The 12,291-nt window shown below is 54.0% G+C and overlaps 1 protein-coding gene across 1 annotated transcript in view; it reads left to right on the forward strand.

Moving 5' to 3' along the window:
- The window catches only part of LOC146349164 (uncharacterized), a 225,069-nt gene that overhangs the window by 37,133 nt on the left and 175,645 nt on the right, over window positions 1-12,291 (forward strand). The gene's annotated exons all lie outside the window — the stretch shown is intronic.

Below are 12,291 nucleotides of genomic sequence, written 5' to 3' on the forward strand. Positions count from 1 at the left end.
GCTCTGGTTTACAAGCCCTCTGCAGTGGTCTGCCACGTGGCAGGATCCTTGAGAACGTGACATTGTTTTTTGAAGGGCTTCCTTTGTTGGCTGTGAACCACATGAATGATGCAGGCATTTCATCTGTTAAAACCAGTATTTCATGGCCTATGTTGGCTTTCTCCATCTCCTCCCCCCACTGTTCCTAGCCTCACTGCAGCTGAACTGAAGTGTGTGCCATGGAATCGGAGACCAGCACACTAGCCTTCACAGAGTCTGAACGCAGGGTTGCTGCTGCCTCATAAACTCGGTAGCCAAGGACACCTGGTTAACACATGCAGGAGTGCTTGGAACTGGCCCCCCTCTCTAGCTGAAGACATGACAAGCCTCTCCAAGTTCACCCTCCAACCATCCAGCATAGAACTCCACAACAAGAGGCTTAGGCCAGGATGTCTGAATCCAGGACAAAACTGATAATCTAAAAGAGAGAAAACTTTAATCAAGGGATACAAAAAATTCAGGCACATGAGAAAATAGACACCAACTTTGCAGGCCGCCCAGTAAAGCTTAGCTGACAAAAACAGAGAACTCTCCCCAGTCCATGATGTCACTAGTGATCCCAGAGCCATAGGTGGGGTTTGGATACCAACCAAGGCCACTCTTTCACAATGGACAAAGGATTCATCGGTGCTATGTTATGTGAGGATGAAGACATCAGTGGCCCTGTAGAGAGGGATCCAGGGTGTTTGTTAGGTGGCAGAACCCTGTGCTCTGCATGCAGAGGCTCTCAAGTCCAAACCCCAGCTGCATCTCCAGGTAAGGCTGGAAAAACTCCTGCCTGACACCCTGGAGAGCCATTGCTGCTGTGGGCCAGGGCTGACAAATACTGGGCTAGAGGGACCAGTGGACTGCTGAGTGTGAGGCAGCTTCCTGATAGTCTGCAGGGAGTCGCTAGTAAGTGGGATCTGTGTAAATGACAAGTGGAGAGCAGACAATGCAGCAGGTCGGTCTGGCGCGCCATTGTCTCCGAACCTGGAGCACTTGACACAGGGAGGATGGCAACGTCACGGCCAGTGGGTTTCAATGGACAGCGTGGTGGATGAAACACAAGTTAGACCTATTTCCATGCCTTCGCCACAGTGTATTCCAAGGTGTGCTGATCTTGGCCAAAGGAAATGGAGAATGGGGTGGCTTACTTTCCAGTGCCAGGGGCTGCACAGAGCCAGGAGGCCCCCGCTTCAGGGGCCCGGGAGCTGGGCGTTCCTGCTGGTGCTCCACTTGGCCGGGCTGGGCCGGGCCGGTGGGGCAGAAGGCTTGTTGCCCAAGACTGCAGGCATCACCGTGGGGGGGGGGATCCTGAGCAGCCCCCTTCAGGAGAGCACCCAGGCCCCTTTAGGAGCCTCCCAGTGCACACAGTTTTGGGAGGCAGGATAGCGCTCCTCAAGTCCTTGAAAGGTTGTCCCAGAGAGGAAGGCCAAGATCTCGTCTTGATCGTCCCAGAGTGCAGGACACGGAATCATGGGCTCAACTGACAGGAAGCCGGATTCCGGCTGAACATCAGGAGAAACTTCCTGACTGTTAGAGCAATACGACAATGGAACCAATTCCCTGGGGAGGTGGTGGGCTCTCCCACACTGGAGGCCTTCAAGGCGAGGCTGGGCAGCCATCTGTCAGGGATGCTCTGACTTGGATTCCTGCATTGAGCAGAGGGTTGGACTAGATGGCCTTGTAGACCCCTTCCAGCCCTACTATTCTATGATTCTATGATACCAGAGGCAGTGAGGCTATGTACAGCAGTTGCTGGGGACCATGGGTGGGATGGTGCTGTTGTGCTCATGCCCTGCTCGTGGGTTCCTGCTCAACAGCTGGTCGGCCACTGTGTGCACAGAATGCTGGACTAGCTAGACCCTTGGTCTGATCCAGCAAGGCTCTTCCTGTGTTCTTGCCATTGGCACATCCCAGGCAGGATGTGAATGAGCAACATGGAAGCTGAGGCCCTTGAAGGGGCAGCAGGCGTGTCGCCTCATCCTTGGTGTCACGTCAGCTGCCCCTGATCCCAGAGCTCTGGTGGAGCTGCCGCAGGTTGGAAAGCTTGCTGGCATTCAGTGACGCCATTGGCCCGGCCAGAGCAACTGGGGCCCCACAGGTCAGCGAGGGCAAGAACAGCTATCTCCTTTGTCTGTGAGAGGCCTCTCCACAAACTGAGTAGAGGTGATGTCTACCATAGGCAGGAGAAGGGGCTAAAGTGGTGCCAGGGATGACTTGGGCCAAGCCCAGAAAAGGGATTAGATCACTGAGGGTCAGCAGAAGGCTATATGCTGGTGCTGAAAGGGAGCGTTTTCTCCTCATCCCATGGAATTAGAGGACAGGCTTTTCTAGTCCAAAGAGAGCGGTCGCCAATTACAAGTGGAACCCATGACTTAGAGGGCTGATGCAGGGCTCTCCCCGGCTGCGGCTGTTGAAGCAGAGGCTGGATGGCCGTCTGTGAGGGAGGTTCTTGCTCTGGATTTCCCACATCTGGTGGCGACTTGGCTGAGGTGCCCCACGGGGCCCCCTCCAACTCTAGGACTCTGTGGGTCCCAGGCGGCACAAGCTCTTGGCACCTCTCCTTGGAAAACTAAACCCTTGGCATAGGCCAGGGATTGTATCTCTGAGTTCTCTAGGGCACCACAAGGAAATATTTTATGAGGTGGGTTTTTCTGGCAATCAAAAGATTGCGCAGCCAAATAACTGAGCTCCAGGATGGCTCCTGCTAAGAAGGGTTATGCTCCGGCTCAGGCCCAGCCACGGGGACCTGAAGACAGGGCAGGCACGCATCTGCTGCTGCTTTCACAGCTGCAGCGCTGCAACAGGCCCAGCCCACTGCCCAGCAGCAGCAGAGGTGCCCCCGGCCCCTCCCTCAAGTGTCGGAGGGTCCAGAGCAGAAGACCCCAGCAACCTGGCCTGGGCAAGCACAGCCCTCCCGCTCCACGGGTCCTGGCGCGGAGCCCCGGCAGGCAGGAGGGGCAGGAAGGGAAGCCCGCTTGGGGCGGGGGAGGCATTGCGCCCACCCCGAGGCTTCTGAGGCAGGGGCGGCCCAGCAACTCCCCCAGGAGCAGCCTGTCTTAACGCGAGCAGTGGGAAAGGCTCAGCAGCAGCCCCCCCCCACTCGACCCCCTCCTCCAGTCCGAAATGCGGAGGCCTGGCGCAAGGAGGCCGGCCAGCCAGAGGCTCCTTGGCCCCTGCGCCACAGCCGGGGCCGGGCGGGCCGCCCTTCCCAGGCGGCGAGTTGCAGAGACCCATTCGGCGCCCTGCGAAAGACACGAGTGCCCTTTCTCTGAGCTGCACAGTGTAACTCACAGTAAGGACACGGGCGAACATAAAGCAGGCCCTCGCCAAATAATAGGGTCCACGAGCACTACAGCGCATCCGCGCGCCCCCGGCCGCCGGCCCGCGCGCCCCGAGACCCAGGGAGGCGTCCTGCGCCACGGCCGTCCCGCCGCTCTCTGTGCCCACAAGTGCGCGGGCGCGTGGGAACGCAGCGCCCGAGCGGGCGGCCCGGCGGCGGAGCCGCTGCTTGGCCCGCGGGAGCGTCTCCGGGCGGGGGAGCGCGGCGGTCGCGTCGGGGGCGCTCCCTGCGCGCGTGCTGCTCCGCGGAGCCAGCCCGGACGGGCGGACGCGAGGGGCGCGGCGCTGGGCGGGGGAAGCCAGCCTGGCCCCGCCGTGCCTGGCGGCGGCGCGCCCCCCCCGCGCGTGCCCCGCTGCCCGCTGCTGCGGGGCGGGCGCGGGCGCGGGCGCAGGGAGGGCGGCGCCTCCGAGCGGCAAGCCACAGCCGGCGCCGTCAGCTCGCCCGGGGGCGTGGGGGGCCGCGGGGCGGCCGCCAAGCGGGGGAGCGGAACGCCCGTGGGGCGCCGGGGCCGAGGGCTGGCCGGGGATGCCTCGGCGGGGCGGGGCGGGCTTCCGGGGGCAGCGGCAGCGAGGACCCATCTGTCGGCGCGCTCCGCCTCCCCGCTCCACGGCTCTGGCGGGGCTCCCGTCTCTGGGCGCTGCGTAACACGGAGACTGTTCCGCTGCAGCTGTCAGCGCGCCTCCCGTGCGGAGCCCCGCCAGGGCCCTCCGCGGCCCCTCCCGCGGCGCCTTTCATCCAATCACACGCGCAGGCCCTTGAATGGGCTCCCCGGGCAGCCTGTGCAGCGCCCCCCTTGCCCACCTCGATGCCAGCTGCTCCCCCTGCTGTGGCCCCTTTAAAAGGTGCCACGGAGAGGGCTCTGTCCTCGAAGGCCGCCTAAATAGCATTTAAAACATAGGCGTATAAATAAAAGAGTGAGCCCCTCCCTCTCACACACACTGGGGCCTCCATCCATCCAGGCTGATGTGAATCTGCCGACAGCCCCTCTTCCAGGAAGCGTAGCCCGTGGTCCCAGAATCCAAATCTCTCTCCTCGGCACACCTTCGTGGCCAGTCATTCACCCGGAGTATTTCCCTTTCCCTTTCTGTCCCTCTTCTAACTACTGGAAGGATGGATGAGAAAACTATCTGGGCCCCAAAGTTCTGGAGTTTCCTTCCCAAAGCTTCTTCAAGGGAGGGAGACCTATTACAGCCCCCAGCCTGCCCTGGCCTGCCTTTTAATGCTTCACAGGCTTCTGGGGCTCTCTTTAGCCCCGCCCCCCAGGATCCCTTCCCTGTGCTGCATTTCATTGTTGGTCTTCCAGCTGTCAAGAACATCTGGTTACAAGAGCAACACGCACACAGGTTTGGAATTGAGCATCTTCTCCACTGTGTACTTCAGTCTCTCCTCCTCACTGTCAGTCCCACAGTCTCTCTAATTTGGACAGGTGTGGCACCTACCTAAGGTCACATGCTGCCCTCCTCTGCCAAACCCACACTCAGCACTGCAGGTTAGAAGCCTCAATTAGCCCATCAATATGTACTGAAGGGGCAAGGGACACCCCCCCCCCCCATGTCTCAGCTGCCCTGGAAGCAGAAGAAGAGCAGCTCCAGGAATCTCAGGACGAGGAGCTCATCCTGCCTATCCTGTGTAGAACACCCGAGTCAGACTTCTTAATCATGGCAAAAGATCCCTGTAAGGGTTTCCTGCAAACCTGCCCATGTGAATCGCAGCCACTTGGCGTGCGGCCTTGTCCAGAGCCCACCTGACCGTTGCGCCTATTTAGCTGTCAAAATTGGGAACTGGGCCTCACACAGAGATGCAGAGGCTGGGAAAAATATGGGGAAAGCCCAGAAAAACAAACAAAAGCACCCTGTCTCCCAGGACTTTTTTGTCCTCAGAAAAGAATGGGGTCCCCCCCATTTTTCAGTGTCCCCCCCCCCAGGCCTTCACATTTCTGACCTCACAACTGGTCTTGTGCACGTGGCCTTTGGGGGCTGAGAGTGGATGATGAGCCAGTGGCAGTAAAATAATGTTTCCTTTTGCAGCTTTTAAATGTGCCTTTTGGGTCAGAGAGGGATCTTGTTTGTGCAATCAGTATTCCAAAAAATCTTGGTGGGGGCAGTATCCAGCAACTGACTCCCCAGAAGCATCTCCGCATTCAGCTTGCTTGCTATAAATTCCCAGTTTCCTAAGATGTAACTAAGGGATCTGTCTCCATCTGCCAGAGGTAGGTAGGGCATTTGGCTCTGGGGGCGTGGTGTGCGGGCACTGCCAAAGGCTCTGCTAGGGCCATTTCTGCACCGCCCCCCCTCTTCTCTTGCAGCTCAGAAAAGGAGCGGGAGCATCTCCCCAGGATGAATAATTCAACGGCAGTTGTTTTCCAAAAACAGTGCAGAGGGGCTGAAGCAGGGGGTGGAGAGGGGAGGGAGGGAGGGGCAGGGGGTAACTTCTTTGGTTTCCCCATGCTGTCCATGCCAGAAATTGGGGCCAGCCTGTTCCCCCCACCCCCACCAGGAAAGAGGCGGCAGCAGCAGAAGGCAGCTAAATTCTGAGAACTTTATTTGACAGACACAGCGCCATGAAAAGGACCCCCCACCCGCAACCTGGCACAAAGAAGCAGAAGCTGTGCTGGGTAGGGGAAGGGGAAGGGGAGGGACTTTCTGCTGGTGAAAATGTAGACCCCAGGGAGACCGACTCCACAGTTCCTTGGGAGTGCCATAAACAGGAAGGGAAGGAGACTGCTTCCATATGACAAACGGAGAGCTGAGGCTGGCTACAACGAGTGGGGCGTATGACTCAGTACAATGAGTACTGACTCAGACCCTGGGTCCATCCAGCCCAGTATTGCCAACAGTGACTGGCAGCAGCAGCTCCCCAGGGTTGCAGGCAGGATTCTTTCCTCACCCCACCAAGAGAAGCGGTCTTCTATAGAATGGGTTTGAGGCTGCCCCCTCTAGGGGAAGATCCCTGGAAGCCAAGGCTGCCGCCCTAGAGAAGGGGAGAGAGGCTGGTGGACGAGACCTTTAGGGATGTAATAGTGGTGTCCCAACCCCTGGCTGGCAGCTCCTCCAGAGCCACAGAGAAGGGGGGCCTCCAGGAAGGTGAGGTCACACCAAGGACCCATCCCTCGGGAGATGAACAAACATCCTCTCGCACCGAGGAAGTGCCTGGGGGGGGGGGCTTGTGGTGGGGGAGATTTGATCATTAGACACACAGACAGCTGGGTTTGTGATGGGCGCATAGACGGCATGGTGAACTGCCTTCTAGGTGCTAAGGCTGCAGATCTCACATGGGGTCTAGATAGCTTAGTGGGCAGTGCTGGCGTGCAGTCAGGGCCCATGGTTCATTTTGGTATCAATGACATGGGGAAATGTAGTCAGGAGGCCCTGGAAGCCAAATTTAGGTTGCCAGGCAGGAGGCTGAAATCCAGGACCACCACGGTGTCTTTCTTGGAAACGCTACCTGTTCCACGCGCAGGGCCAGCTAGACAGGCGAAGCTGAGGAGTCTCCATGCGTGGATGAGACGGTGGTGCCGGGAGGAGGGGTTGAGATTTGTTAGGCACTGGGGAACGTTTTGGGACAAGCAGGGCCTGTACAAGAGGGCCGGGCTCCACTTGAAGCAAAATGGAGCCAGACTGCTGGCACGAAACCTAAAAACGGTGGCAGAGCAGCTTTTAAACTCAACCCTGGGGGAAAGCTGACAGGAGCTGGGAAACGTTCAGTTCAGACTCAATCATCCCTAGATGAAGGTGAAAATGTTTCTAATTGGCCATAAGAGGTCAGGAAGAAAATAGGCCAGGAATGCATGATGAAACATGATAGCAGTCAAAGATTCCCAAGGGTCATAGAGGACGATGCACACACCAGAGACATCTGGGGAGGGACACCATGTGTAGGTGTTTCTATGCTAATGCTAGAAACCTCTGAGCCAGGATGGGAGAGTTGGAGTGCCTGGTTTTTAAGGAGAACCTAGACATAGCGGGCATCGTGGAAACCTGGTGGAATGGAGAGAACCAGGGGGATATGGTCATCTCTGGATATAAACTCTACAGGAAGGACAGGGAAGGGCGTACTGGGGAAGGTGTTGCCCTGTATTCCAAGAAGGTATAGTGTCAAGCAGACCAGACACCACAAAAGGGACAAAATCACTGCGGGTAATAATACCAGACTCCAGAAGTAATTTTGTACTGGGGACGTGCTCTGACCAAAATGCTCTTGAGATGGAGACAGAAATCAGGGAGGCATCCAAAGGAGAAGGTGTTGTAGTAATGCAAGTTCCAGTCATGACAAAGAGTTAAAATTTCTAATACCCTAAATGACTGTTCCCTAGAACAGTTCGTCATGGAACTGACCAGAGGAGAGGCAACCCTGGACTACACCCTAAATCTTGGGATTTGGGGGTCTGAACTGCAGACCTCATGGTACAACAGCTGGCCATTTTTTTCTGTTTCTTCCCCCATCCCGTTTTTTATACCACCTAGGATGATGAAGCATTCTGGAGAACTCAAAAGCTTGTACACGTGTGGCATTTTGGTTGGTCCTAATAAAAGGTATTTTCCAACTATGGATTTGGGGTTTTTTTTCTCATGGATCTGCACGGGTATCTTTTGGGGTAGGGGGATCACTGAGAAATGTGATGCCCTCCAGACCACTAGGATTTCATGGCCTTACTTTTGAAGACCCCCTATATGGATGCTATACTAAAAGGCAATCCTCTGAAGTGCACTTTCTGAGTGGCGTGTGTCCAGGGAAAGGGGGGCTTTAGGGGAGATCCAAAGGAAGGAGAAGTCAGGGAGGTGAAGTGCCACTGTCACCTTCCCCGCCTGCAGCTGCTTCGTGGGGCAGGGGCAGGGCGCCTCCTCCCCTCACAGAGGCCATTCCAGCCAACTGCCCTGTGCGCAGGAGGGGGAGTAAACTGTCACCATCAGTGTGTCTTCAGGTAGGCCTTTAAAGCAACGCTCAATCACGGAAGCCCTCCCACTGTACTCCTTAGTCCTTGTGAGTCAAGTCTTAAACTCAGCTTGTAAGCCTGAAGTCAGGGGCTGTTGTGCTGCTAATATTTGTAAGTCACTCTAGGAGCCTTTTTGGCTAAATGGCAGGGTATAAATGCTACAAATAAATACATGGAAAATTGCCGAGGAAGTCCAACACAGTCACATTGACTTCCAAAGAGGACACTTCTGTAAATGAGGGAAGTGGTAAAATGAAGTTGAAAGGGGGAGAGTCAAGAGAATTAAATCTCTTCAAAATGCTTGGCAGTTACTGAAAATCACAATAATGGAAGTTCAGTAAAAATATATACCACAAATTAGGAAAGGCAACACCAAGTGACATTTAATAGGGATAAATGCCAAGTTCTGCACCTAGGAAAAAGAAACCAAATGCACAGTTACAAGACGGGGGATACTTGGGTCAACAACACTACAAGCGAGAAGGATCTTGGAATTGTGGTAGACCACAAGCTGAAGATGAGCCAACAATGTGATGTGGATGCAAAAAAGGCAAAGGCTATTTTGGGCTGCATTCATAGAAGCATCGCTTCCAAATCCCAGGAAGTACTAGTTCCCCTCTACTCAGAGCTGGTTAGGCCTCACCTTGAGTACTGTGTCCAGTTCTGGGCACCATGCTTTAAGAAGGATGCAGACAAGCTGGAGAGGGTTCAGAGGAGGGCAACAAAGATGATCAGGGGACTGAAAACAAAGCCCTATGAGGAGAGACTGAAGGAACTGGGCGTGTTTAGCCTTGAGAAGACTGAGGGGAGATATGATAGCGCTCTTCAAGTCCTTGAAAGGTTGCCCCAGAGAGGAAGGCCAGGATCTCTTCTCGATCCTCCCAGAGTGCAGGACACAGCATCATGGGTTCAAGTGACAGGAAGCCAGATTCCGGCTGAACATCAGGAAGAACTTCCGGACTGTTAGAGCAATACGACAATGGAACCAATTACCCAGGGAGGCGGTGGGACCTCCCGCACTGGAGGCATTCAAGATGAGGCTGGACAGCCATCTGTCAGGGATGCTCTGTCTTGGATTCCTGCATTGAGCAGGGGGTTGGACTTGATGGTCTTATAGACCCCTTCCAACCTGACTATTCTATGATTCTATGGCTTCCCCAAAAGTAAGTAATGTCTACTTGTCATTATCTAAAACACTAATGTTTTAGAGTTCTTTGAAAGTGGAGCTGTTCACACATAATGGTGCCAGCCACTTCCACTTTTAATCCACAACTCATGATTGGCTCCTTCATAGGTTGTGGAGTGTGGTGTGCAAACCGAAACCAATGGGTTGTTTAGGGGCTAAACCCAGAAGTTCATCCAACAACAAACTGAGCCTCTAACCAACCCATTAATCTGGGTGTGGACATCATGCACCACAACCTGCAAAGCAGCCAGTCACAGGAGGTGGAGTAAAAGCGGATGTGGTAGGCATTGGAGAGGCAGGGTTGTTTAGCAGATGGGTTGTCATTAAGTGCGAACCAGGTTAGCATCAATAAACACGTGGGCAGGGGTGATCCGGTGGACACTGTCAAAAGCCTTTTGGAAGTCCAAGTAGACAAAGTCCCTCACCAAAGACTCCTGAGCAAACTTAGCAGTCATGGAATCAGAGGAGAGGTCCTCTTATGGATCAGGAACTGGTTAAAGAACAGAAGGAAGAGAGTAGGAATAAATGGCAAATTCTCCCAATGGAGGGCAGTAAATAGTGGGGTCCCACAGGGATCTGTATTAGGACCACTGCTTTTCAGCCTGTTCATAAATGATCTGGAATTAGGAGTGAGCATTGAAGTGGCCAAGTTTGCTGATGACACTAAATTATTTAGCGTGGTTAAACCAAAAAGGGATTGTGAGAAGCTCCAAAAGGATCCCTCCAAACTGGGAGAATGGGCATCCAAATGGCAAATGCAGTTCAATGTACGCAAGTAGAAAGCAATGCACATTGCTGCAAAAAAACCCAACTTCATGTCTACACTGATAGGATCTGAGCTAGCAGTGACGGACCAAGGAACAGACCTTGGGACTGTGGTTGACAGCTGAATGAAAATGGTGACCCAGTGTGCAGCTGCTATGAACAAGGCAAATTCCAAGTTGGGCATAATTAGGGAAGGAATTGAGAATAATCTGCACATATCATACTGCCGGTAGACTAATCTATGGTGTCGCCACACTTGGAATACTGTGTACAGCTCTGGTTACTGCACCTAAAGAAGTGGGAAGAGTTGGGAGAAGTGCTGAAAGGGGCAACTGGAATGATCAAGGGCATGGAGCATCTCCCCTGTGAGAGGCGGTTACAATGGCTGGGATTCTTTAGCTTGGAAAAGGGTAAGGGAAGACATGATAGTCTACAAAATTATGCATGGTGTGGAGAAAGTGGAGACATTGTCTCCCTCTTCCGTCATACTAGAAGCCAACAGGGCCATCTGAAGCTGATTGGGTAACAATTCAGGACAGGTCAAAGGAAGGACGTATTCACACAGTGCAGAGTCGAACTTTGGAATTCTCTACCACAAGGTGGCCATGACGACATCTTGTGGTAGACAGTTCCAAAGTTTTAACTATTTGCTGTGTGAATGCCACCATCAGGCTTAGACAAATTCCAGGAGAATAAGGCTATCAGTGACAACTAGTCACAGTGGCTATATACTATTTATGCATGTATGTGTCTGTATGTCAGTTGCTGGGAACGTGAGTGGGAGGATGCTATTGCACTCAGGTCCTCCTTCTGGGCTCCCCACTAGGGTGTCTAGCTGGCCACTGTGTGAACAGAATCATGAACTAGATGGACCGTTGGTCTGGTCCAGCCTCAGGGCTCTTATGTTCTTAAGGTGATGCTAATACCATTGAGGAAAAGCACCAAATAAATACCGAGTCCTCCCTGCACATTGGTCTATTTGCAACACCCCTGCATGGCAGGACAATATTGTCATCTCCCAATTACTGACCCAGGCATAATGAGGGGCGGAGTGAGTGACTTGCTAAGGCCACCTGTTGAGCTCGTGACTGATCTGACTTCACCCTCTTTGCCCTGATGCAGGACCTGTTCTTGGCCGGTGCTTCCACAACCATCTCCCCATTTGAGCTGCACTGCACACATGACCCTTGTAGGCCCCTTCCAACCCTACTATTCTATGTTTCTATGACCCCCACCACTGCACCCCACAAATATCTCACAGAAGCCTCCTGTATGCATAGAATAATAGGGTTGGAAGGGGCATACAAGACCGAGTCCAACCCCCAGCTCAATGCAGGGATCCAAGTCAGAGCATCCCTGACAGATGGCTGTCCAGCCTCGTCTTGACCGCCTCCAGCATGGGAGAGCCCACCACCTCCCTAGGGAATTGGTTCCATTGTCGTGTTGCTCTAACACTCAGGATGTTTTTCCTGATGTTCAGCCGGAATCTGGCTTCCTGTCACTTGAGCCCATTATTCCGTGTCCTGCACTCTGGGATGATCGAGAAGAGGTCCTGGCCTTCCTCTCTGGGACAACCTTTCAAGTACTTGAAGAACGCTATCCTATCTCCCCTCAGTCTTCTCTTCTCAAGGCTAAACATGCCCAGTTCTTTCAGTCTCTCCTCAGAGGGCTTTGTTTCCAGTCCCGATCATCTTTGTTGCCCTCCTCTGAACCCTCTCCAGTTTGTCTGCATCCTTCTTAAAGTGTGGTGCCCAGAACTGGACTCAGTACTCCAGATGAGGCCTAACCAGTGCTGAGTAGAGGGGAACTAGTACTTCCCGGGATTTGGAAGCGATGCTTCTATGAATGCAGCCCAAAAGAGCATTTGCCTTTTTTGCAGCCACATCACATTGTGGGCTCATATTCAGCTTGTGATCGACAACAATTCCAAGATCCTTCTCGCTTGTAGTCTTGTTGAGCCACATATCCCCCATCTTGTAACTGTGCATTTGGTTCCTTTTTCCTAGGTGCAGAACCTACATTTAATAGGGAGAAATGCTA

Source organism: Heloderma suspectum, chromosome 3 (assembly GCF_057233095.1).
Source record: "Heloderma suspectum isolate Gila_16-S chromosome 3, 16-S_ref, whole genome shotgun sequence".
NCBI lineage: Eukaryota > Metazoa > Chordata > Lepidosauria > Squamata > Helodermatidae > Heloderma > Heloderma suspectum.